Source organism: Oryctolagus cuniculus, chromosome 20 (genome assembly GCF_051225735.1).
Source record: "Oryctolagus cuniculus isolate XC-2025 breed Fujian yellow rabbit chromosome 20, ASM5122573v1, whole genome shotgun sequence".
Taxonomy (NCBI): domain Eukaryota; kingdom Metazoa; phylum Chordata; class Mammalia; order Lagomorpha; family Leporidae; genus Oryctolagus; species Oryctolagus cuniculus.
This window is the reverse complement of record NC_142886.1, coordinates 1,875,887-1,899,925: the sequence shown is the minus strand read 5'-3', so window position 1 is coordinate 1,899,925 and position 24,039 is coordinate 1,875,887. Positions and strand designations below refer to the sequence as shown.

Here is a 24,039-nt window from a genome sequence, read left to right as displayed (position 1 = left end):
CCATGGTCCAGGATGATAACAAAGGAGGCCCCAATCAATACTTGTTGCATGAGGAAAGCACACATGGAAGTAAGGGTGATCAGATAACAGCCACCTCAATGTTTGGAGACACACGGGGTAGGGGAGCTGGCTAATGTGCACTTATGTGTCTTAAGAAAAAGAAACAGCAAGAATTGGAAACATTCTCAGTACTTCCAAAGGAAGAAATGAGCAGCCAGTGCATGTGTATCCACCTCCACTTCCTTTTCCATTGGTGATGTTTATCACCTTCCCCCATCCCTCACTGACAGTGATAGTGAGAGAGGCAGCCTAACAGCTTGACACAGTTCCTCCATTCCCACACAATATGGGGAGCTTGGGACATAGCTTTCCTTTCCAAATGAAACAACATAAAAGATCTGTTTTCTAATAAAACTTCTTCCCACCTAAACATGCAGCCTTTCTTTTCCAGGCAAGGAGTTCTGCTAGGCTGGGGAATGACAATAAAACCATAGATGAGGATGTCTAAACAGGAGGCACATATTCTGAGTTATGAAACCATGCATTATAAGTGAGCTTCCCAAAATTAAGGAGGAAAAAGAACAAAGAGAGATAGTGGTCAAGCAATGAATTATTCTTCAAACAAAAATGTATTGGACACCATGTATAAGTCAAAGAATGTTTATGATGAAGAAGTGAACAAGCCAGAAACAGGTCTTGCTTCCCTGTGGTTTATATGCTGACACAGGAAACAAACATTAAGCAAAGAATGTAAGTGTGTTGAAGTGTTTTTTTTTTTTTTTGACAGGCAGAGTGGACAGTGAGAGAGAGAGACAGAGAGAAAGGTCTTCCTTTACCATTGGTTCACCCTCCAATGGCCACTGTGGCCAGCGTGCTGTGACTGGCACACCATGCTGATCCAAAGCCAGGAGCCAGATGCTTCCTCCTGGTCTCCCATGCAGGTGCAAGGCCCAAGGACTTGGGCCATTCTCCACTGCACTACTGGGCCACAGCAGAGAGCTGGCCTGGAAGAGGGGCAACCGGGACAGAATCCAGTGCCCCAACCGGGACTAGAACCTGGTGTGCTGGTGCTGCAGGCAGAGGATTAGCCTATTGAGCTGTGGCACTGGCCATGTGTTGAAAAAAGAAAAATGTGAAATGCACTGAGAACCTATCTTGGGGATGCTAATAACAGGGGGGCTCTTACTAATTTTGAGGAAGGCAGTAATGAAATCTCACATGTGGGAGACTTGTGGCATCAACCAGGCCAAGACTGGTGGGAAGAGCATGTGAAATTAACACAAAGAACACTGCTGTTAAAACATTTAAGACTGCATGATGTCCAGTGCATAAAGAGCACTGGGGATGATTGAGATAGAAGAGAGAAGGAGGCTGGGACTAAAGAACCAAAGTGACTCCATTTTTAAACAATAATAATAATAAAAAAAAAAAAACAGCTTCCATTTCCCATAGCAGACCCGGGTCCTTGTAAAAGGAGGCATTCAGGCATTCTGGAGATATCAAAGCTTACCAGGGACAGCTAGCTTGGTAGACCAAGGGCAGCACAGCAGAGATCTCTCAACAAAGCAACTCCCTGTACCCAAAGCTTCCATGCTGTATGTAACTCTTTTTTCCTGCTAATGTAGCCCCTTTTTCCCTTTAAAAACTCTCCCAAAGACTGGGGCCTCACTCTTTCCTCCACTGTGCTGGTTGGTTGGATGGGGTCCCTGTTGCGGCTTATACTCCCGAATAAACCTTGCTTTTGCAGTTTGGTGTGAGCAACTCTCTGGGGGTCTCTGTGGGGATCTAACGATCTGGGCACAACAGGACCAGGTCATTCATATGAACAAATCTTCTGTCTACTGGTTCACTCCCCAAATGGATGCAGCAGCTGGAACTGAGCCAGTCTAAAGTTAGGAGCCAGGAATCTCTTTCAGGTCTCCCACAAGGGTGCACATGCCAAAGTACTGAGGCCATCCTTTGTTGTTTCCTTGGTGTATGAGCAGAGAACCAGATCAGAAGTGGTGCAGCCAGGACTCAAATGAGCACTAATGTGGGATGACAGCACTGCAGGCAGTGGCTTTACCCACTATGCCACAGTGCCAGATCCTGAAGTAAAAGTCTTGCCAACCAACTATACTCTATCCAGTAAAACTGTATTCAGAAATTAATGAAAATCAGAGTTTCCAAGACAGGCAAAAAACTAAAAAAATTAATCACCAAAAGACCATACTTACAAAAGATGCTTAAGAAAGTCCTATATAATGAAGTGAAAGAAAGTGAACTATTATTACAAAAACATGTAAACACCACTAGAAGAATAGATACACAAAAGAGAAATAGAAATGAATCTAAATGTATGAATTCAGTAAACCATCAGCCCCCCAAAATGGACATCAAAAGACAAAGAGCAGAACAAAGGTCTTTCAAAACAAACAAAATAAAAATTTTAAAAGACAAGACTAAGTCTTCATTTAATAATATTAATCTTGAATGTAAATGGACTACATTTCTAAATTAGAAGACATGGAATAGTTGTATGGATAGAAACCAAAACCCAATGATATACTGCCTAAAATAAAGCCACTTTATCAATATAGATGCACAAATTGAACCAGCATTCTGATATGAGATGGGGGTGTACTAAGGCTTCGCTTTACTTGTTACATCACAACACTTTCTCCTATAAAACTATTTGGGGTGCCAGCACTGTGGATTAAGTTACTACCTGCAATGCCAGCATCCTAAATAGGCATTTGTTGTTGGACCCTGCCACCCATATCAGAAACCTGAGTGAAGCTCCCGGTTCCTGGGTTTCACTTGGCCCACTGCTGGCTGTTGCAGCCATCTGGGGAGTGAACTAGTGAGTAAAATATTCTCTCTCTCTCTCCTCTGATTTCCCAATAAGGCAATAAATGTTTTTAAAAACTATCCTAATAAGCTGAAAGGGGAAAGAAACTGTTCAAACTCATTTTGCAAGGCTAGAATTATCCTGACACCACAGCTAGGCAAGGCCAGAGCAAAAACAGCAAAAGAAAAATATAGACCAATATTTCTGATCAATGTGAATTCAAGACTTCTCAACAAAATACTAACCAATAGAATCATACTACACATCAAAAATTTCACTCAACATGATCAAGTAGGATTGCTTTTCTAAAGGAGAGTTACCTGTATTTTTTTTTTTTTTGACAAAGATGAAAAATAAGCAGAGAAGACAAGGATGACTCCAAGGTTTGGGGCATGAGCAACTGGGAGGGTGAGGCTGTCACTGAATAAGGAGGAAGGAAGCATTTGAAAGAAACAAATTGCAGAGAAGTATCAGGGTTTCACTTTGAACATGGTCAGTGTGAGGTACCTGGGGGACGGCTCCATGATAATCCTGAGACACTAACTTATATTCATGTCTGTAGCTCAGTGGGCAAGAGTAGACTGCAGAAATAAATGTGAGGCTCATAGCCTGTAGATGGTAAGTGAAACCTTGAGGCATGGAGAAGCCAAGAACAAAGAACAGAAGCAAAGCAGACCAAAGACAAGGCCCTGGGCTCTCCAACACTAAGAAATAGAACAGAAAGAGGGTCAAAAAAAAAAAAAAGGAAAAAAAAAGAAATATGTAAAACTTGTATAACTTAAATAAAATTAGTAAAAAAAAAAAAAAAGATCAGAAAGAGGGAAGAATCAAAAAATCTCTAGTTGGAGCAGCTAGTGTTACTGGATGAAAGCAAGGTGTTGCATGGAAGCCCAGAGAAGAAATCCCCCAAGAATAAAGGAGTGGTGTGCTGTGCCCTGTGCTGCTGGATGACAGAGTGGGACATGATGTAAGAGATGACCCTGTGCTAGCACTGAGAAAGCATGGGTGCATTCTCACAGAAGTACTTGGAACCTCTAGGTCTTGGTTTAAAGACTACAAGCAAAAATTGAACTTAAAACACCAGAAGAGTCAATTTTTAAAAAGGGAAAATATTTTTAAAACCATAAATCAATAAAAATGAAAATGTGTCTACAGCCCTATAACAGACAGTTCCAAATGTGACTTCTATAAGTGTCAATAAATTAATTAATAAACTTCTGGCAAGACTGAACAAGAAAAAGAAAGCACATGCGATGTGATTTGAGTGGAGAAAGTGGATGTCACCCAAGTTTCAAAAACTTAAAGACTGTAAGATATTATGTCACACATAACTTTGGTTCAATAACATTTTTGGTGATTAAATGGATTTATTTTTGGAAATTACATATTACCATAATCAATTTTATGAAAAAGAACAAAAGGATATATCAACAATTATTATACAGTTTGAAAAATTTTTGAAATATGTATAATGACAAATTAAAAACAAAATGTGTACAATGTTTAAGCCCAGATGGTACTACTATTGTTGAACAGCAAATGCTGAGTGTCCTGTGTTTAACCTGGGAGGCCACCAGAGGGCACACAAACACATCTTTTTTGAAGAAAAGAAAGAAGGAAGGAAGGAAGGAAGGAAGGAAGGAAGGAAAGGAAGGAAGGAAGGAAGGACGGAAGGAAGGACGGAAGGAAGAGAGAGAGAGAGAGAGAGAAAGAAAGAAGGAAAGAAAGAAAGAAAGAAAGAAAGAAAGAAAGAAAGGAAGGAAGGAAGGAAGAAAGAAAGAAAGAAAGAAAGAAAGAAAGAAAGAAAGAAAGAAAGAAAGAAAGAAAGAAAGAAATTAAGACTGAAAGAACAGGCCGGCGCCGCGGCTCACTAGGCTAATCCTCCGCCTAGCGGCACCGGCACACCGGGTTCTAGTCCCGGTTGGGGCGTCGGATTCTGTCCCGGTTGCCCCTCTTCCAGGCCAGCTCTCTGCTGTGGCCAGGGAGTGCAGTGGAGGATGGTCCAGGTGCTTGGGCCCTGCACCCCATGGGAGACCAGGAAAAGCACCTGGCTCCTGGCTCCTGGCTCCTGCCATCGGATCAGCGCGGTGCACCGGCCGCAGCGCGCCGGCCGCGGCGGCCATTGGAGGGTGAACCAACGGCAAAGGAAGACCTTTCTCTCTGTCTCTCTCTCTCACTGTCCACTCTGCCTGTCAAAAAATAAATAAATAAATAAATAAAAGACTGAAAGAACATGTAATTCCTGTTACTTGTTTAAAAAAAAAGAGAGAGGCCAGAATAATTTTGATAATGATGATTAATGAAAATAGAATGAAAAAGAGAACCATATGGTCACTTATGAATAAAGTTTAAGTCTGCTGTCATAGCCTATGGGTGAATGCATCCGATTTCATCTGAAAAAAGTTTAAATCTTAGAAAAATGAACTTAGCAGATTATTAAGTTAATGATGCATTATGAAAAAGTAATTTTCAAACCAGGAATAAAAATGTGATAAAACATTAATAACCATCCTGGTGGCAAGGGAAGTGCTAGGCACACATTTTGCAGTGATGAGTAAAGAGCCTTTCTTCATTAGCCTCCCTGCAGAGGGAGGATTCTTCAAAGTACTCAGCAGAGGAAGGCCTTGCAATAGAAAAATATAATTCAAAATATTCACTGTTTCCTCTCCAACACAGTATGTGTTCACTGATGTGTTCACTGATGTAAAATATACACAGTGATCTCTAATTAGAATTAATATACACAGAGAAGCTCCTGGGACTAATATAACGTGTTCTCCACTGTCTCTAATATGAATATGGTGTCCATGCCATAGTCCCTAGGATGAATCTCATATATACATGGCAGTCTCTTCTATGAACATGATGTCCACACTATATTCTCTGGTACTAGCAGAATGTTCTAAAATAGATGACACAGGGCTGAAGACCAGTTAAAGAACTACACTAGTGAATCTTCACACTTGTCAGAAGGCTGTAGTAATGAAGACAGTGTGATGTTGGGGAAGAAATACATGAGTGGATAAATGAAACAGAATAAATGGAATGAAAATACAGCATGTAAATTTAGTTAACTAATTTTGTCAATGGAACTAAGCCAATTCAACACAGAACATTCTGTTCCACAGATGTCAACTGAATAATTATGAGGAAAAATTAACCACATGCAAATCACATGAGAAAAAATCAACACAGACACAAATCTCATAGCTAGCCCAAAAATCCACTCACAATGGTCTATAAACTTAAATTTTCAAGTGTGAAAATTGGAAAAATTATAGAATAAAATCTATATGCTCTGTCATTTGCTGGGGAGGTTTTTAATGTATCTATTTTGCTGGAGAAGTTTTTAAATTATCTATTTATTTGTGAGTAGGGGAGGTAGAGACAGACAGAGCTCCCATGCACCGATTTATTCTGCAAATTCACAATATATCTGGGATTGGAATGGGCCAAAATAAGGATCTGGAAACTCAATACAGGTCTTTCACTTGAATGACAGAGACCCAACTCCTTGAACTATACCTGTTGCCTCCCAGGGTGTGCACCAGCAGGAAACCAAAATAAATAGGGACCAGAACTAGGACCTAAACCCAGTTTCTACAACATGGGATATGGGCATTCCAACATGATGTTCCAACTTCCAGGCCAGTCTATGGGAAAAAAATGTAAAATTGCCTGATCATGGTAGAAAACTGTCAATTGTACAAAAAGTTAAGCATAGAAGTGCCATATGGGAACCAATGTTGTATCATAGTATGTTAAGCCAACTTCTATAATGCCAGGATCTCATATGTGCATCCTCGCTGCTCCACTTCCACTGCCTGCATCCTAATGCACCTAAAACTGAGGCAGAATATGGCCCAAGTTTGGCCCCTGCCATCCTTGTGGGAGATCTGGATGGGGTTCCAGGCTCCTGGCTTCTTCCTGTTACAGCCCCTGCTATTGCAACCATTTGGGGGGGTGAACTAGTATGTCTGTGTGTCTGTGTCTGTGTGTGTCTGTGTTGTGCGTGTGTCTTCCTCTCTGCAGCTCTTTCAAAGAAATATAATAAATCTTATTTATAAGAAAGTTACCATGTGATCCATCCATTTTTCTCTTAGATACAAATAAAAAAGTGGTGAAAACAAGTATTCAAACAGAAACTAGTACACTAGTGTTTACTTGCTCCCTTGCCCTCTTGGTTAACCCTAGGTATCCTGGATAGTGTTTCTCTTGGTGCTGCATCACCATATCCCTTACTGTATAAGCCCCTGGGAGCTGAAGGTCACATGCTTATCCAGGCAACCCTGGACATTCAGGGTAGTACTATCTGAACTGGCACTCAGCATGTTCATATCTCACCAGAGGGACCTCTGGTAAATGTAGTCTTTGAGTTGCAAAGAAGAGTTTAACCAGACAGCTTCACTGTGTGCAGACACTGCCTGAAATGTCCAACATCATTTGGTTTCATCTACAGAAACTAACCACAGAAGTCCCCCATGTGTTGTTCTTGCTCAGTTTCTATGCCTCTCAAATAAAATAAGAATTTTTTTAAAGATTTATTTATTTATTTGAAAGTCAGAGTTACATAGAGAGGAGAGGCAGAGAGAGAGAAAGAGAGGTCCTCCATCCGATGGTTCACTCCCCATTTGGTTACAATGGTGGCAGCTGTGCCAATCTGAAGCCAGGAGCCAGGATTTTCTTCTGGGTCTCCCACATGGGTGCAGGGGCCCAAGGACTTGGGCCATCTTCCACTGCTTTCCCAGGCCACAACAGAGAGCTGGATCAGAAGTAGAGCAGCTGGGTCTCAAACCAGTGCCCATATGGGATGTCAGTGCTTCAGGCCAGGTTGTTAACCTGCTGTGCCACAGTGCCAGCCCCAAAATAAAAAAAATTTTTAAGGCCAGCATTGTAGCATAGTGGGTAAAACTGCCTAAAATGCTGGTATCCCCTTTGGGCACTGATTTGGTCTCAGTTGCTCCACTTCTGATTCAGCTCCCTGCTAATGGCCTTGGAAAAGCAGTGGCAGATGGCCCAAGTGTTTGTCCCCCTTCCACCCATGTGAGAAACACAGATGGTGCTGCTGACTCTTGTATTCTGCCTGGCTCAGCACTGACTATTGCGGCCATGTGGGAATATCTCTCTCTCTCCTTCTCCCTCTCCTTCTCTGTCAAAAATAATTAAAAAAAAAAAAGAGAGAGAGAGAGAGCACAGAAGATCCCATCCACTGAATCACTGTGTGCCTACAATAGTGAGACCCAAGATCTAGGAACACAATCCAGGTCTCCCACCTTGGTGCCAGGAATGAAATTAATTGAGCCATCACCATTGTGTGTCAGGATATATATAAGCAGGAGCTTGAAAAAGGAACCAGAGCTTGGATTCAAAACCTAGATATAGGACTTGGACATCTTGACTACAGCCCACTCCAACATTGGCATTTTTGAGAGGAACCCTTCTTTTATGTTGTAGAATGTGTCTATATTTCAGTTTTTCAGATATTTCTTCAGAATGGATTCAGTTCATATATGTTTAGCAGGAATACTATGGCCATACTTTTGTGCACTCTCTGTGCAACCCACTAGATGGAAATGGAATGTTACTCCATCACTGATGATATTTACTATTTATTCAGTTAGAGTTAGGGTGAGGGGTGAGGAAAGGATTATGGTTAGAGTTTATTGTCACCATTGGGTCTTAGCTACTGTGTTAGACATATGGTGGCACTACAAAAAGTTCATGGAAGGTGGAATTAAAAGATAAGTTGATTTTTGTACCAAAATTTTTAGAATACACCCGTAGTCTTTTCAGAATGCTCGTGTTCCATGAATTCTAGATCCTCGTGTATGCAAATTAGGAGTTGTCATCTTCATTCTGGGGGACCTTCTATTCCAAGAACATGAAATTTATTTATTTATATCTTCTTTAAATTTTATTATTTTTGAGATAACATTTTAATTTACACTATAGTTGAAGACTAAGTACTCCACTAAACAAAGAATTCAACAAATAAAAATTTAAATGATCATATTTTATCAGGAAAATAGTTGATGTTTATAAATAATATTCAAATAAAAGATGCTCAAGTTTACTCATGTAAAATAAATTTTAAAATAGTCACAAAATCATTAAAACTATAGTAATATATAACAATAATATATACTCTAATACTATATGATTATTATTAATTTGATTTTTTTTATTTTTTGACAGGCAGAGTGGACAGTGAGAGAGAGACACACAGAGAAAGGTCTTCCTTTTGCCATTGGTTCACCCTCCAATGGCCGCCTCGGCTAGTGCGCTGCAGCCGGCGCACCGCACTGATCCGAAGCCAGAAGCCAGGTGCTTCTCCTGGTCTCCCATGGGGTGCAGGGCCCAAGCACCTGGACCATCCTCCACTGCACTCCCTGGCCACAGCAGAGAGCTGGCCTGGAAGAGGGGCAACCGGGACAGAATCCGGTGCCCCGATTGGGACTAGAACCCAGTGTGCCAGCACCGCAAGGTGGAGGATTAGCCTAGTGAGCCGCGGCGCCAGCTTTTATCAAGCTTTTAATAAATCAAATTAAGGCCAGCGCTATAAACATGGTTATGTAGATATCTCTTTAATACAGTGTGTTTGTGTCTTTTGGGTATATAGTGGGTAGTGGGATAACTGAATCATATAGTGAATCTATTTCCAGTTTTTTACAGAATTCTCTGTATTATTTTCCACAGTTACTGCATTAGTTAACATACCCATCTACAATGTTTAAGAGTTTCCTTTTCTTCACTTCTTCAACATCATTTATCTCTCACTGCCTTTTAGATAATAGCCATTCTAATATGGCTATTACTTGCATTTTGGCTTTGACTTGCATTTTCTTGATGCCTAGAAATATTGAGCACCATTTTCATATATTGGCTAGTTATTTCTATTTCTTCCTTTTTGAGAACAGTCTGTTGATATCCTTTGTCCATTTCCTAACTGGATTAGTTGTTTTTTTTTGTTTGTTTGTTTGTTTAGCTTTATGAGTTGCTGATGTATTCTGGATATTAACCCTTTGTCAAATAAATATATTGCTAATATTTTTTCATTCTGCAGGTGATACCTTCACCTTATTTATTGTTTCCATTGTGGTGCAAAAGATTCTGAGTTTGATATAATCCCATTTTTTTCTGATTTTGATTTTTTTTTGCCTGTACTTTGGGGGGGTTTTCAAGAAGTCATTGCCTATACCAATGTCTTGAAGTGTTTCTTCCACATTTTTTCCAATAACTTCATAATTTTAGGTCTTAAGTTTAGGTCTTTGATCTATCTTGAATTATTTTTTATATGGTGACAGGGATCTAATTTCATTCTTCCACACATACACATCCAATTTTGCCAGCACCATTTACTGAAGAGATTATCATTTCTGTAACACATGGTCTGGGCACTTTTGTCAAAAATTGGTTGGTTGTAAGTACATGGATTAATTATGACCTCTATATTCAGTTCCATTGAACTGTGTATTGGTTATTAAATCTTTTTAATCAATATAGTATGGTTTTCCACATATAAGTCTTATGGTTTTTTTGAGAGATTTATACCAAGTATTTCATTATTTGAGCAATTGTTCAGGATATTGCATCTTTAGTTCAGTAAGCAAGTTGATTTAATTTTTTATTTATCTGAAAGGCAGTGATATAGAAACAAGGAGATCTTCTATCTGCTAGTTTGCTCCACCAAATGCCTACAATAGCTGAAGCTGAGGCAAGCAAAATTCAGGAGTCAGGCAATTAATCCAGGCCTCCTATGGTAGTGAGAGGGACCTAAATAATCAAGCTATCATCTACTTTTTCCAAGGCTGCACATTAGATGGAAGCTAGAATCTGAAACAGAGCTCAACTTTAACCTAGACATTCTAATATGGGATTTGGACATCCAAAACAATGCGTTATGTGCTGCTTTAGACATCAACCCCAGGAAAGTTGATTTTTGTATCTTTGTCTTGCATCCTATAACCTTTCTGGATTTATTTGGTAGTCTGAAGAGATATTAAACAATGAGTTTCTTAGAATTTTCTACCTAAACAGGCCAAAGTTGGACATCAGCTTCATTTCTTAATTTCTATTCAAATTCTTATATTTTTATTTTCCTGTAACATTGGCTAGAACTTCCAAGAATATGTTAAATAAGGGTGGAAAAGATATACATTCTTGCCTTGGCTCTAATCCTAAGAGAAAACACTCAGAAATTGTTCATCTTTTTAAAAAATTTGTGAATACTAACTGTTAGAATAAAAAAGGGAGAGGACGATCCAACATGGGAAGTGGGATACACAGCATACTCATAGAATGGCAGATGTCCTAATCAGCACTCTGGCCTCAGAATCAGCCCTTATGGCATTCAGATCTGGCTGAAGAGCCCATGAGAGTATTTTAGGCATGAAAGCCAAGAGACTCTGGCAAAAAAAAAAAAAAAAAAAAAAAAAAAAAAAAAAAAAAAAAAACCTTAAATGAAAGATCTCCGCGAGTGAGATTCCAGTGGAAAGAATGGGCCATCAAAGAAGGAGGTACCTTTCTCTGAAGGGAGGAGAGAACTTCCACTTTGACTATGACCTTGTCTAAATAAGATTGAAGTCAGCAAACTCAAGAGGCTTCCATAGCCTTGGCAACTCATGACTAGAGCCTCGGGAGATTTCTGATGCCATAAACAAGAGTTTCAAATTGTTAAATCAACAACAGGAGTCACTGTGTACTTACTCCTCATGTGGGATTGTCCTTAATGTGTTGTCCAATGTGAATTAATGCTATAACTAGTACTCAAACAGTATTTTACACTTTATGTTCTGTGTGGGAGCAAACTGATGAAATTTTTACTTAATATACACTAAATCAATCTTCTGTATATAAAGATAATTGAAAATGATTCGATGTGAATGGAATGGGAGAGGGAGCAGGAGAAGGGAGGGGTGCGGGTGGGAGGTAAGTTATGGGGGAAGCCATTGTAATCTATAAACTTTACTTTGGAAATTATATTTACTAAATAAAAGTTTAAAAATAAATAAAAATAAAAAATGTGCCTTAGAGTATAGACTTTTGATGTGTATTTTGAAAACTTGTTATTCCCCAATGTAAGAGATCTTTATATTTGGTTAAGATTTTATGGCATTGGAAGTTTTGTAGGACATTGAAGAAATTCTGTTATTGGTCATGTATCAAGAGCAAAGGAATACTCAGAGACTGAGGCTTTTTTTTGGACCACGCCATGCAGATCCATATCCTTAGAAATTTGCAGTGGCCTGTTGTCTGCCATATTGTGTAATATGATTGTTGTGACTTGGTGTTTTCCTACCCTCTTGAACTTCTAGCACACAGCTTTAAGCTTTTCATAGTGTGTAATTTGATGTTGGCTGAGTTGCTATAATTTATGGCCACTGAGTCAACAGGTAAGTGGTTTTGTTTTATGCAACCAATTTTACAGATGCTGGTCTTAAGCTAATAACTATGGTATCTAGGGGACCCTGACTTAAGAATTTGAGCTGCTGCTGTTTTATTTTGAATAATAGTAGTATTTGGTAATCTGCAAGGGGTCTCAACAGATAGTGAGATATTAAGGCTTCAGCTTCTTGGTTTTAGGAGGATCAGGGTAAATTATATGCTACTTTTATTACATGACTTTTCAAGTAGGTCCTCAGGCCATGAATTCAAATTCCATTTATGAACTAGTGTAAATGGACCACCACATGTTTTGCGCCTGCACAGACGCTGGGCCAATGGAAGGGTTTCCTTTGGGAGGGATTATCCTACTCAAAAAGATTGAATGTGGACAAAGTCTGTTCAAACACCAGATACATTTTTTAAAAAGATTTATTTATTTTACTTGAAAGTCAATTACACGAAGAGAGAAGGAAAGGCAGAGAGAGAGAGAGAGAGAGGTCTTCTATCCACTGGTTTACTCCCCAACTGGCCACAATGGCTGGAGCTCTGCCAATCTGAAGCCAGGAGCCAAGATCTTCCTCTGGGTCTCCCACATGGTTCAGGGGCCCAAGGACTTGGGCCATCTTGTACAGCTTTCCCAGGCCATAGCAGAGAGATGGATCAGAAGTGCAGCAACTGGGAGCACCTGTATGGGATGCCAGCACTGCAGGCAGTGGATTTATCCATAAGCCACAGCACCGGCCCCCAGATACTTTTTACAACCCCTTCCATGTACTCCTTTCATATCTCTAACCAATTAAGGCTTCATAAACAGCAGTAAGGCAGAAAACAGTGGGGAAAATGGGTCAAAGTGCAAGGGAAAAATAAGAAAATATGCTCAGCCTGCCAAAATCATGGCCTTACTTGGTAGGGATGGAAAGAAACCTTTGAGGTAGGTTAATCAGCCAAGTCTTCCTGAAACCACCAGTAATGAGAACTTCAACAGAGATGTGCAGCATACAGCATATCTGAAAGAGAAATAATGCTCAGAGGCTATAACATCCTAAACCTAAGGAAACTTCCTGTCTAGGGGAAGCCCCACTAGGCTGCTAAGGAGACACTTCATCAAAGGCAGTTTTGCTTTCAGAACTTGAAGGTGGCTCTCTCACTGAGACAGTTGAGGAGATGACAGAGTGGGAGTCTTCCTGGGAAAGCACATGTCACAGGTTTTAGCAATTCCATACAGAGTGACAGTAGCCAGAGTGGCTTAGCTTCTGGGAGACAGTGGAGGCTGCATCACCAGATGGAGGACTGAAGTCAGTGCAGCACCAGAATGCCTGGAAGATGGCATTCAATGGGAAAATTGAAACTAAGAGGCTGTGAAGATACTGAATTGGAAGTACTACTGAGAACTTGATGACTGGAACCTGTTTCCACTGCAAATTTCAGGGAGAAAACACAAGGGATACCTCAGGTAACAGTGACTGAGAAAGGAGATAAGGGAAGCCCAGCCCCCACCCACTCTGAGCTGGGAGATTTGGTAACTCTCTTTCTTTCAAAGGATTCTTTAAAAAAAAGATTCATTGTAGGGACTCCAAGATGGTAGAATAGTGACAGGGTGGTCTGCTCTAGGCTAGGCGAAAATAGTAAAAAAAAAAAAAAAAAAAAAAAAAAAAGTGAGGCCAGCGCTGCAGCTCAATAGGCTAATCCTCTGCCTAGCGGCACTGGCACATCAGGTTCTAGTCCCTGTTGGGGCACCGGATTCTGTGATTCTGTCCCAGTTGCCCCTCTTCCAGGCCAGCTTTCTCCTATGGCCCAGGAGTGCAGTGGAGGATGGCCCAAGTGCTTGGGCCCTGCACCCACATGGGAGACCAGGAGAAGCACCTGGCTCCTGCCTTTGGATCAGTGCCATGTGCTGGCCACAGCATGCTGGCCGCGGCAGCCATTGGAGGGTGAACCAACGGCAAAGGAAGACCTTTCTCTCTGTCTCTCTCTCCCACACTGTCCACTCTGCCTGTAAAAAAAAAAAAGTGGAGAGAGTGCATTCTCAGGAGAAAGTTTCAGGAAAAGCTGCAGTGGAGATTCTGCAGAAGCAGGAGCGATGCCATGTATCTGTGTGGAAGGTGCAGAATTGCAGCAATGAGAAGACACAATAAAGGACACAGCAGCCCTGAGTTGGAGTAAACATCAGCTTTGAAAAGCAAGATGAGATCACATTGCAGTGGCCCCCATGCCACTACTGATATAGCTGGAGGGAGAGTCTAGTGAACTACACTGTCTTTGAGTAGGCAGAGAGCCCCAAAGGGAACAGGGAGCTTGCTCACCCAGAGAAAAAGAAATGGGACATGTCTCTCTCCCTATCCCCTGCCACAAATGGCACCTAACAAATGACTGTGAGAGGGTGGGAACCATTTTGCACAGAAGTAGGTAGCAACTGCTGCAGGACTTGTGTGCACACTCAGCAACTGGTGGAGATAGTTTCCATTTTGTTAACAGAGTAATCCTCAGCAGCTCTGCTGCACCCTCCTGGCAATGGGCTTGGAAAAGGAGCCATTCTGGCATTAGTACCACCTGCAGACTCTTGTATACACCCAGTATGATTGAGAAATGAGTAGGGTTGCAGCCAGCAGGTACTGTGCATACATGAGATCAAGAGATTTTACCAGGGGGAAAAAATCTTCATTCCCCACTGATTATGAGTCTGGCTGGGAGGATTGACAGGGGGCTGTCACAAACTGTGAAGTGCCCTTAACCTCTCAAGAAATCACAAGCACCAGGCTACTGGGCTCAATCTGCCTAGGCAGAGCACCCACAGGCAGCAGGCTCTGGGAAACTCTTAGACACTCTGAGGATTGGGCAGGCTAGTGGTGCAGAGTGGACTTTTGACACCTCATGATTGTGGGAGCCCTGAGTGCTGAGACTGTGAAAACACATGACTGCATGAGAGGGCACAGAGTGTAGCTGGGTATTGGGGCAATCATTGTGAGCAGCTCCACATGCTCAGAGCTCCCTGATTGCCTGGGATGGGTCACTGTAGCAGGATTTGGGCTCACACTGAGAACTGCACAGATCCTTTGTATAGTCCATGTGGAATCACAGGTGAGTAAAACAACCACTGAGGGCTAATACCTGGGCACTAACTCTCTGGGAAGAGAGGAAGTGAGGGTGTGATCTAATGAACAGAGGTGACCCTAGCCCCCCTTCTGATAACAAGAGATCTATCATGGCCAGCACTGTGGTGTAGTGGGTAAAGCTGCCGCCTGCAATGCCAGCATTCTATATGGGTGCCAGTTAGAGTCCCGTCTACTCTACTCCTGATCCAGCTCTCTGTTATGGCCTGGGAAAGCAGTAGAGGATGGCCCAAGTCCTTGGGTCCCTGCACCAATGTGGGAGACCTGGAAGAAGCTCATGGCTTCAGATTGGCACAGCTCCAGCTGTTGTGGCCATCAGGAGAATGAACCAGCAAATGGAAAGATTTATTTCTCTCTCTGCATTTGCCTCTCTGTAACTCTGACTTTCAAGTAAACAAATAAACTCTTTTTTAAAAAAATCCCAAATTAAAAAAAAAGAGAGATCTAATGCCCAACTTGGGTGTCACACTCAATGTTGCCTGTTGGCTCCCTGGCCACACCCAGCACACACTTCCTGGGTATAAAATAGCAGACATTCCACTAAGCCACAGAAGCATAGTTCAAAGACAAGATCCATAAAATGGAAAAAAAAAAAAAGTATCTCTACAAATGCCTAAAAGTAAATGCAGAAACTCAAGAAACAACATTAAGGAAGACAACATGACTCTTCTCCCAAAGGAACACAGCAACACTTCAATATTAGAATGTGAATTTGGCCAGCGCCACAGTTCAATAGGCTAATCCTCTGCCTGTGGTGCCGGCACCCTGGGTTCAAGTCCCCGTTGGGGTGCCAGATTCTGTCTCAGTTGCTGCTCTTCCACTCCAGCTCTCTGCTGTGGCCCAGGAGTGCAGTGAAGGATGGCCCAAGTCTTGGACCCTGCACCCACATGGGAGACTGGGAGGAAGCACCTGGCTCCTGGCTTCAGATCAGTGTGGTGTGCCGGCCACAGTGTGCCAGCTGCAGTGGCCATTAGGAGGTGAACCAATGGAAAAAAGGAAGACTTTTCTCTCTGTCTCTCTCTGTCTACTCTGCCTGTCAAAAAAAATGTGAATTTGAAGATAAAATTGATGAAATGCCTGAAATGGAATTCAAAAGATTAATCATAGGATTACTCAGCACCAGTCAGAAGCAAATCCACAAATTAAAGAAAATTACACATGACATGAATGAAAATTTTATCCCATGAAATTGGGATTTTTGGAAGAAATCAAAATGAGATATTAAAAATGAAGAATTCAATAGATCAAATAAAATTATAGTGAAAAGCCTTACCAGTAGATTTTGTGATGCAGCAGAAAGAATATCTGAGCTGGAAGACAAACCTTTGACAATTTTTCAGTCAGACCAAAGGGGAAAAAAAGAGGAAATGAGAAAAATTAACAACATTGGAGATTTATGGGATACTATCAAATGACCAGGCATATGGGTCTTAGGAGTTTCTGAAGGTGTGGAACTAGAGAATGGATTAGAAGGCCTATCTAGTGAAATATTTGTAGAAAACTTGCCTGACACCCATGTAGGAGACCTGGATTGAGTTTCTTGCTCCTCACTTGGAATCAGCCCACTCTTAGCCATTGTGGGTATTTGGGAAATAAACCAATGGATGGGGTCTCTTCCTCTCTGTGTATTCTCTCTATGTTCTCAAATAAATACAAATTTTAGAAGGCTACACTATGCAAATTCTGATCATAAAAACTCAAATGGATATCTTAGTAAGAGAAAAAACTTCAATGTGAAATACATTAAGTATGTTAAAAGAGTCTTTATATTAATAAATGTATCATATGTCAGGATGACAAAACAATTATAGATGTTACTGTACCTAAAAATGAAGCCTTAAATGACATGAAACAAAATCCATATAAGTAAATAAGGAAAAAGTAATCCACGGGGCCAGCATTTTGGCATGGTGGGTAAAGCTGCCACTTGTGATGCTAGCATCTTATGTGGACACCAGTTTGTATCCCAGCTTCTCCATTTTCAATCCAACTCCCTGATAATGGCCTGGGAAAAGCAACAGAAAATAGCCCAATGGCTTGGGCCTCTACACCCACATGGGATACCTGGATAAAGCTCCTGGTTCCTGGCTATATGTTGGCCTGCCTCAGCCATTGTGCCTATCTGGGGAATGATGAACCACCAAATGAAAGATATCTCTCTCTCTCTCTTTCTCTCTCTCTCTCTCTCCCCTCCTGTTTCCCTCCTCTACCTATAAATATTTTTAAATAAATATTTTTAAAAGTCATCAACACTTAATATTAGACAATTAATACTCCTTTAGGAATTGATGAAATGAGTAAAAACTCAGTCAAATCTAAACATTAATTACAATGTATTGATTAAGCTAATATTATAGAGCACTCTTTGGAACCCTCAGCAAGATAGTATATATACTTAACCAAAAATTAAGCATCAAGCATAAAAGCTTAAAATTTTACTAGTGAGTGCAATGAAATTAAGTTATAAGTCAATAAGAAAGAAGAGAAGATTCTTCCAATACTAAAATTCAAGTATTATACTAATCTGTGAGTGATGGAAGAAATTACAAGGTTAGAGGCCAGCGCTGTGTCAGAGTGGGTAAAACCACTGCATGCAGTGCCAGCATCCCATATAGGTGCCAGTTTGAGTCCCAGCTGCTCCACTTCCATTGCAGCTCCCCGCTGTCTGCTATAGCTTGGGAAAGTATTAGAAGATGGCCAAAGTCCTTGGGCCCCTATATCCACTTAGAAGACCCAGAGGAAGCTCCTGGCTTCAGATCGGTGCAGCTCCAGCCATTGCGGCCAATTGGGGAATGAACTAGCAGATGGAAGACCTCTCTCTCTCTCCCTCTCTCTCTCTCTGACTCTCCTTCTCTCTTTGTGTAACTCTGATTTCAAATAAATAAATAAAATCTTTTAAAAATTTAAAAAAAAGAAATTACACGATTAAATTGGAATTTGTGCTGAACAAAATGTATCATGACAATGATGTTTGTGGTAGATAAGTGGTGGCCAAATTTTTCCCTATTCCACCTGTGAGGTAGCAACGAATGCACTTTGAATGTGGGCTGACATTAGCAATTAGTCCAACACAATTTGACATATTTGGAATGCTATAAAATTCACTAGGGGAAAGCATAGCACCTAACTGGAACCATGCTAAAGTTGACTATCTGTCTTGAAATAAATAATGATCACCTCAAATTCTCTGTTGTGATCTCAAAGTTTAACTTTGAATTTAAAATGTTAAGAAAAAATATAGGGAAAAATTTTTGAGACATTGGGGTTGGCAATCATTCATTTTATATAACATTGATGTATAATAAATCAAAGAAAAATATACAAAGCAAGTACATCAAATTGAAACCATGTACATCAAATTGCATTTTTTTAAAACATCATATTTCTTTATTTGGAAGGGGGAGAGAGAGAGAGAGAGAGTCCAAATTTCATTTTCACCACTCTGACCTCAGAGTCAGCCCTTAAGGCATTTGGGTGTGGCTGGAAAGCCCATGAGAGCAATGCAGGCATGGAAAGCAAAGACACTGTGGCAAAAATATCCTACATGAAGGATCTCTGGCAAAAAAACAAAACAAACAAACAAACAAAAAACCCTACATGAAAGATCTCTGCGAATGAGATCCGAGTGAAAAAGACAGGTTATCGGCTGGCGCCGCGGCTCACTAGGCTAATCGTCCACCTAGCGGCACCGGGACACTGGGTTCTAGTCCTGGTTGGGGTGCCGGATTCTGTCCCAGTTGCCCCTCTTCCAGGCCAGCTCTCTGCTGTGGCCAGGGAGTGCAGTGAAGGATGGCCCAGGTGCTTGGGCCCTGCACCCCATCGGAGACCAGGAAAAGCACCTGGATCCTGGCTCCTGCCATCGGATCAGCACGGTGCGCCGGCCGCAGCGCGCCGGCCGTGGCGGCCATTGGAGGGTGAACCAACAGCAAAGGAAAACCTTTCTCTCTGTCTCTCTCTCTCTCACTGTCCACTCTGCCTGTCAAAAAAAAAAAAAAAAAGACAGGTTATCAAAGAAGGAGGTACCTTTCTCTGAAGGGAGGAGAGAACTTCCACTTTGACTACGACCTTGTCTAAATATGATCAGAGTCAGTGAACTCAAAAGGCTTCCATAGCCTTGGAAACTCATGACTGGTGCATAGGGTGATTACTGATGCCATAAACAAGAGTGTCAATTTGTTAAGTCAACAACAGGAGTCACTGTGCACTTACTCCTCATGTGGGATCTCTGTCCTTAACGTGCTGTACATTGTGATTTAACGCTATAACCAGTACTCAAACAGTATTTTTCACTTTGTGTTTCTATGTGGGTGCAAACTGTTGAAATATTCACTTAATATATGCTAAACTGATCTTCTGTATATAAAGAGAATTGAAAATGAATCTTGATGTGAATGGAAGGGGGGAGGGAGAGGGAAGGGGGAGGATTGCAGGTGGGAAGGAAGTTATGGGGGGGAAGCCATTGTAATCCATAAGCTGCACTTTGGAAATTTATATTCATTAAATAAAAGTTAAAAAAAAAGGAAAAAGGAGGAAGCAACTCCAGCTTTCACAGAAGGATGAAGATAAAAACAATGTGTGGTGTATACAAATGTGTTAGTTTCTTTTCTGCTACGAATAATATAATTTCACAGACTTGGAAAGTTATAAAAAGAGTAGGTTTGTTTTGGCTCACAGTTCTTATTGAAGGGTGAAGGACTGCATTTGATGATGGTCTTATCATTGGCACAGTCCAGAGGCAGCAGAGGCCATCACATAGCAAGAGACAGGGAACATACATGACTCTTGGTCTCTCTAAATCTGTATAAGTCATCAGTATCCAATCATGAGGGACCTACTCTGGTGACTTTATCTAATCCTACTCCATTTCCAAAGGGAATGGCATTTGATGAACACAAAGTTTCACCTGAGAAAGAAAAGAAAACTCTACAGATGGATAGCATTGATAGCTGAACATTAATGCAAAAAATATTAATGCTATTAAAATGTACATTTAGACTGTCCAATGTTTATGTATTTTATTACAATAAAATGTTTTTAAATAAGTATTCACCATAGTCCTAGCCCATAATCATTATTATGGTTGATTTTCCAGCTGTGGGTGTTGAATGTGACAGATGATGAAATGAAAGTGTTCTATGCCCAGTGTAGTGCCTACATCCACAAAAGGGGTCTGGGACCCACCTTTGAGGTGTATTCACCAGAGCATAGGACTAGTGACAGATAACAGGGAAAGGAGGAGAAATGGGGCTGTATTACTGTTGTGGCAGCATGAGGAACAGGGTGAGCTCAGTTCCTGTTTCACATTGAAGACTTTCCACTGCAGACAGGGACAATGAGCAAAGTGAGATTTGTTGAAGGTGAGAAACCTCCTGCCTCAGCAGTCAGGAGGGAGCCTCTAAGGGAGAAGTTGCCAAAGAAGCTTGTCAGTGTCTGCCCTTTTTAAACATGAAGTGGCTCTCTCTGATTGGCCCGTTTCTGAAAATCAAATCCAGATTTCTGAAAATCAAATGCAATTGAGGAGGAGCAGAATAACAACTAATCAGAAGGTGGGGATTACAATCCTAACTTTGATAAAAACTAATTGCAGGGGGCCAGTCCTCTGGCACAGCAGCTTAACACCCCGGCCTGTAGCACCGACATCCCATATGGATGCTGATTTGAGATCCAGCTGTTCCACTTCCAATCCAGCTCTCTGCTATGGCCTGGGAAAGCAGTGGAAGATGGCCCAAGTCCTTGAGCCCCTGCACCCATGTGGGAGACCCAGAAGAAGCTCCTGCCTCCTGAGTTCAGATTGACACAGCTCCAGCCATTGCAGCCAACTGGGAAGTGAACCATTGGATGGAAGACCTCTCTCTCTCTTTCTCTCTCTGTCTCTCTTTCTCTCTCTCTTTTTCTTTCTCTCTGAGTAGCACTGACTTTCAAATAAATAAATAAATCTTAAAAAACTAATCACAGGCTGGCACCATGGGTCAATAGGCTAATCCTCCACCTGCAGCATTGGCACACCGGGTTCTAGTCCTGGTCGGGGCGCCAGATTCTGTCCCAGTTGTCCCTCTTCCAGGCCAGCTCTCTGCTGTGGCTCAGGAGTGCAGTGGAGGATGGCCCAAGTGCTTAGGCCCTGCACCCACATGGAGACCAGGAGAAGCACCTGGCTCCTGGCTTTGGATCAGCGTGGTGCACCGGCCACAGCGCGCTGGCCGCGGCAGCCATTGGAGGGTTAACCAACAGCAAAGGAAGACCTTTCTCTCTGTCTCTCTTTCTCACTGTCCACTCTGCCTGTCAAAAAAAAAAAAAAAAAAACTAATCATAGGTAACTGACCTAACTTCCTTCCAAGCAGCCTAACTGCCAATTAGCCCATCCAGCTCCTCACATCCTCATCTCTTTCCTTCCCTCCTCAGAAAAATGGGACCTAACTGATGAAAGTAGTGTGGGGTGATGACCGTTCTGGATGCTTCATGCTGAAAGGGGACGTCATTGGGGAATAACAGGAGAGCAGTTCTCTGAGGGTCAATCTAGAAGTCCCTGGTAAAATGCAGATTTTCTTAGGTGCTTCATCTGGAGTACCACCTTTCATCACTTCCATTTATTTGATCCTAGAGGACACAAAGCTTGTAAGATAGTTTATTATGCATGATAGAGGAGGTTCCCCCATGCATGCAAAAGTATGTTTGATTTAACTCATTGGAAACTAGATGAGTACACAAATTTCCAGTACATTTAACAGAGCTTGGTTTAGTGAAGAGAGTTACAGATGTATTAGTCTTTAAGTTGGTTGGTGGTGTTAGTAAGAACCCCCTTCATTACATGGCTATATGTGCCTGTGCCTTTTCTTTGACCAACGACAAGGTTAGACCAATGCCAAGGTCTTTATTGCTCCATCTGGTGTGGTCAGTTAGGTTATATCATCCAGGTTGGTGTTTGGTTGGGCTTAACACTGTTCCGTCTCTTACCCAGAGGATGTTACCTGTTAGCTTTGGATATCTATTTTGACATTATAAATCAAGAGGTTGGGCTGTATAAACCATAATTGAAGGCAAGGACTCTAAGCTACCATTCTGACAGTCTGATTTTACCAGTGAAATTTTATTCCACCTAGGCACATCAAAAGGTCTCAAAAGAACAGAGCAGCTTTCTCTGTAAATCAGGCTGGCTTTGGAAGGGACAATTGGCCAAATCAGGGTTGGGCTTGGTGCATATGGTTTGGCCTATCTCCACATCTATGTAGTATGTCACCCTGGCTACAATTGGCCTGTGAGTGCATGGCTGTAGTATGCATCATTGTTTCCCTTATTATATTTGCTCCATTACAAACTCAGTGCACTGGGTGGTGACACTGTTGCATAGCAGGTAAAGCTACCAAGTGCAGTATAGGCATCCCATATGGGTTCCAGTTTGAGTCCCAGATGTTCTATTTCTTATCCAGCTCTCTGCTAGGGCCTGAGAAAGCAGTAAAGGATGGCTCAAGTCCTTGGGACCCTGCATCCATGTGGGAGACCTAGAAGAAGCTCCCATCTTCAGATTGGCCTAGCTCTGGCCATTGTGGCTATTTAGAGAGTGGACCAAAAGATGGAAACCTCTCTCTCTCTCTCTCTCTCTCTCTCCCTCTGCCTCTCTGTAACTTTGCCTTTCAAATCAATAAATAAATATTTTTAAAAAACTCAGTGCACTGTGCACACCTTCCCCATTAACTTTAGTCAGAGTTGCACACATGGACCTTGCTTTGATGTTTGAACACTGTGTTGGAACCAGTTAGGGAAATGGGTTGTAAAAAGAGAAACAACTGTAGGAGGATGTTTTTAAAGTAATATATGGGGCTATTTTATGGGAAGGAAGACAAGAAATAAGGATGATCAGAGAACTGAGGACAAAGAGCAGACCCAGAATTTCAGCAGCAAACAGCTGAGTTGTATTGATTACTTATCTCAAGGTGGGATCTTATCAAACAATAACTCGAGTCTTTTTGTGGCTTCCCACAAGCATTTGTCCTTGCTTGTGTTGTATCTGGGGTTGTCTTCCAGAATCTGGCCTCCTGGAGTTTCAGAGGTCCAAACTTTTACTCTAGTATGATGGGACCAGGTATCATGGCCTGAGCCCTTTACTAGTCGGCAGGTTCCATGTTCCATAAAGGAATTCCCATCTGAGAAGAGGACCTAGTCTGGATTTTCTAGGGAAGTTTCCTTAAGATCTCTGGCTGCCTATGTCTGCAAGACTACCTGTTCACAAACTTGCCTGGGACTTTCATTACCTCTCAAAGAAAAGTGGCAGGATTAAGAGAGGAGCATGTCTTGATCCAAACTGCAGGACCCTCTAGTAATAATGTCTGGTATTTCAAGAGTTATCTGCTTTTTTAAAGATTTGTTTATTTTATTTGAAAGGCAGTGTTACAGAGATGCAGAGAGAGAGAGAGGTCTTCCATCTGCTGGTTCACTCCTCAGTTGGCTGCAACAGCTGGAACTGAGCCAATCCAAGGCCAGGAGCCAGGAGTTTCCTCCAGGTCTTTCATGTGGGTGCAGTAGCCCAAGGACTTGGGCCATCTTGTACTGTTTTCCATAGCAGAGAGCTGGACAGAAAGTGGAGCAGCCAAGACTTGGACCAGTGCCCATATGGGATGCTGGCACTGAAGATGATGATTTTTACCTGCTACACCACAGTGCTGGCTCCGAGATGGTTATCTGTTAACCAGAAGCTTCCTTTTGAGGTCAGCAATCCAGTTA

The 24,039-nt window shown here is 41.7% G+C and overlaps 1 pseudogene; it reads left to right on the top strand.

The window, feature by feature from the left end:
- The first annotated feature begins 641 nt into the window (after window positions 1-641).
- LOC149120017 (protein arginine N-methyltransferase 6-like) overlaps window positions 642-24,039 on the top strand; it is a 43,412-nt pseudogene continuing 20,014 nt past the window's right edge.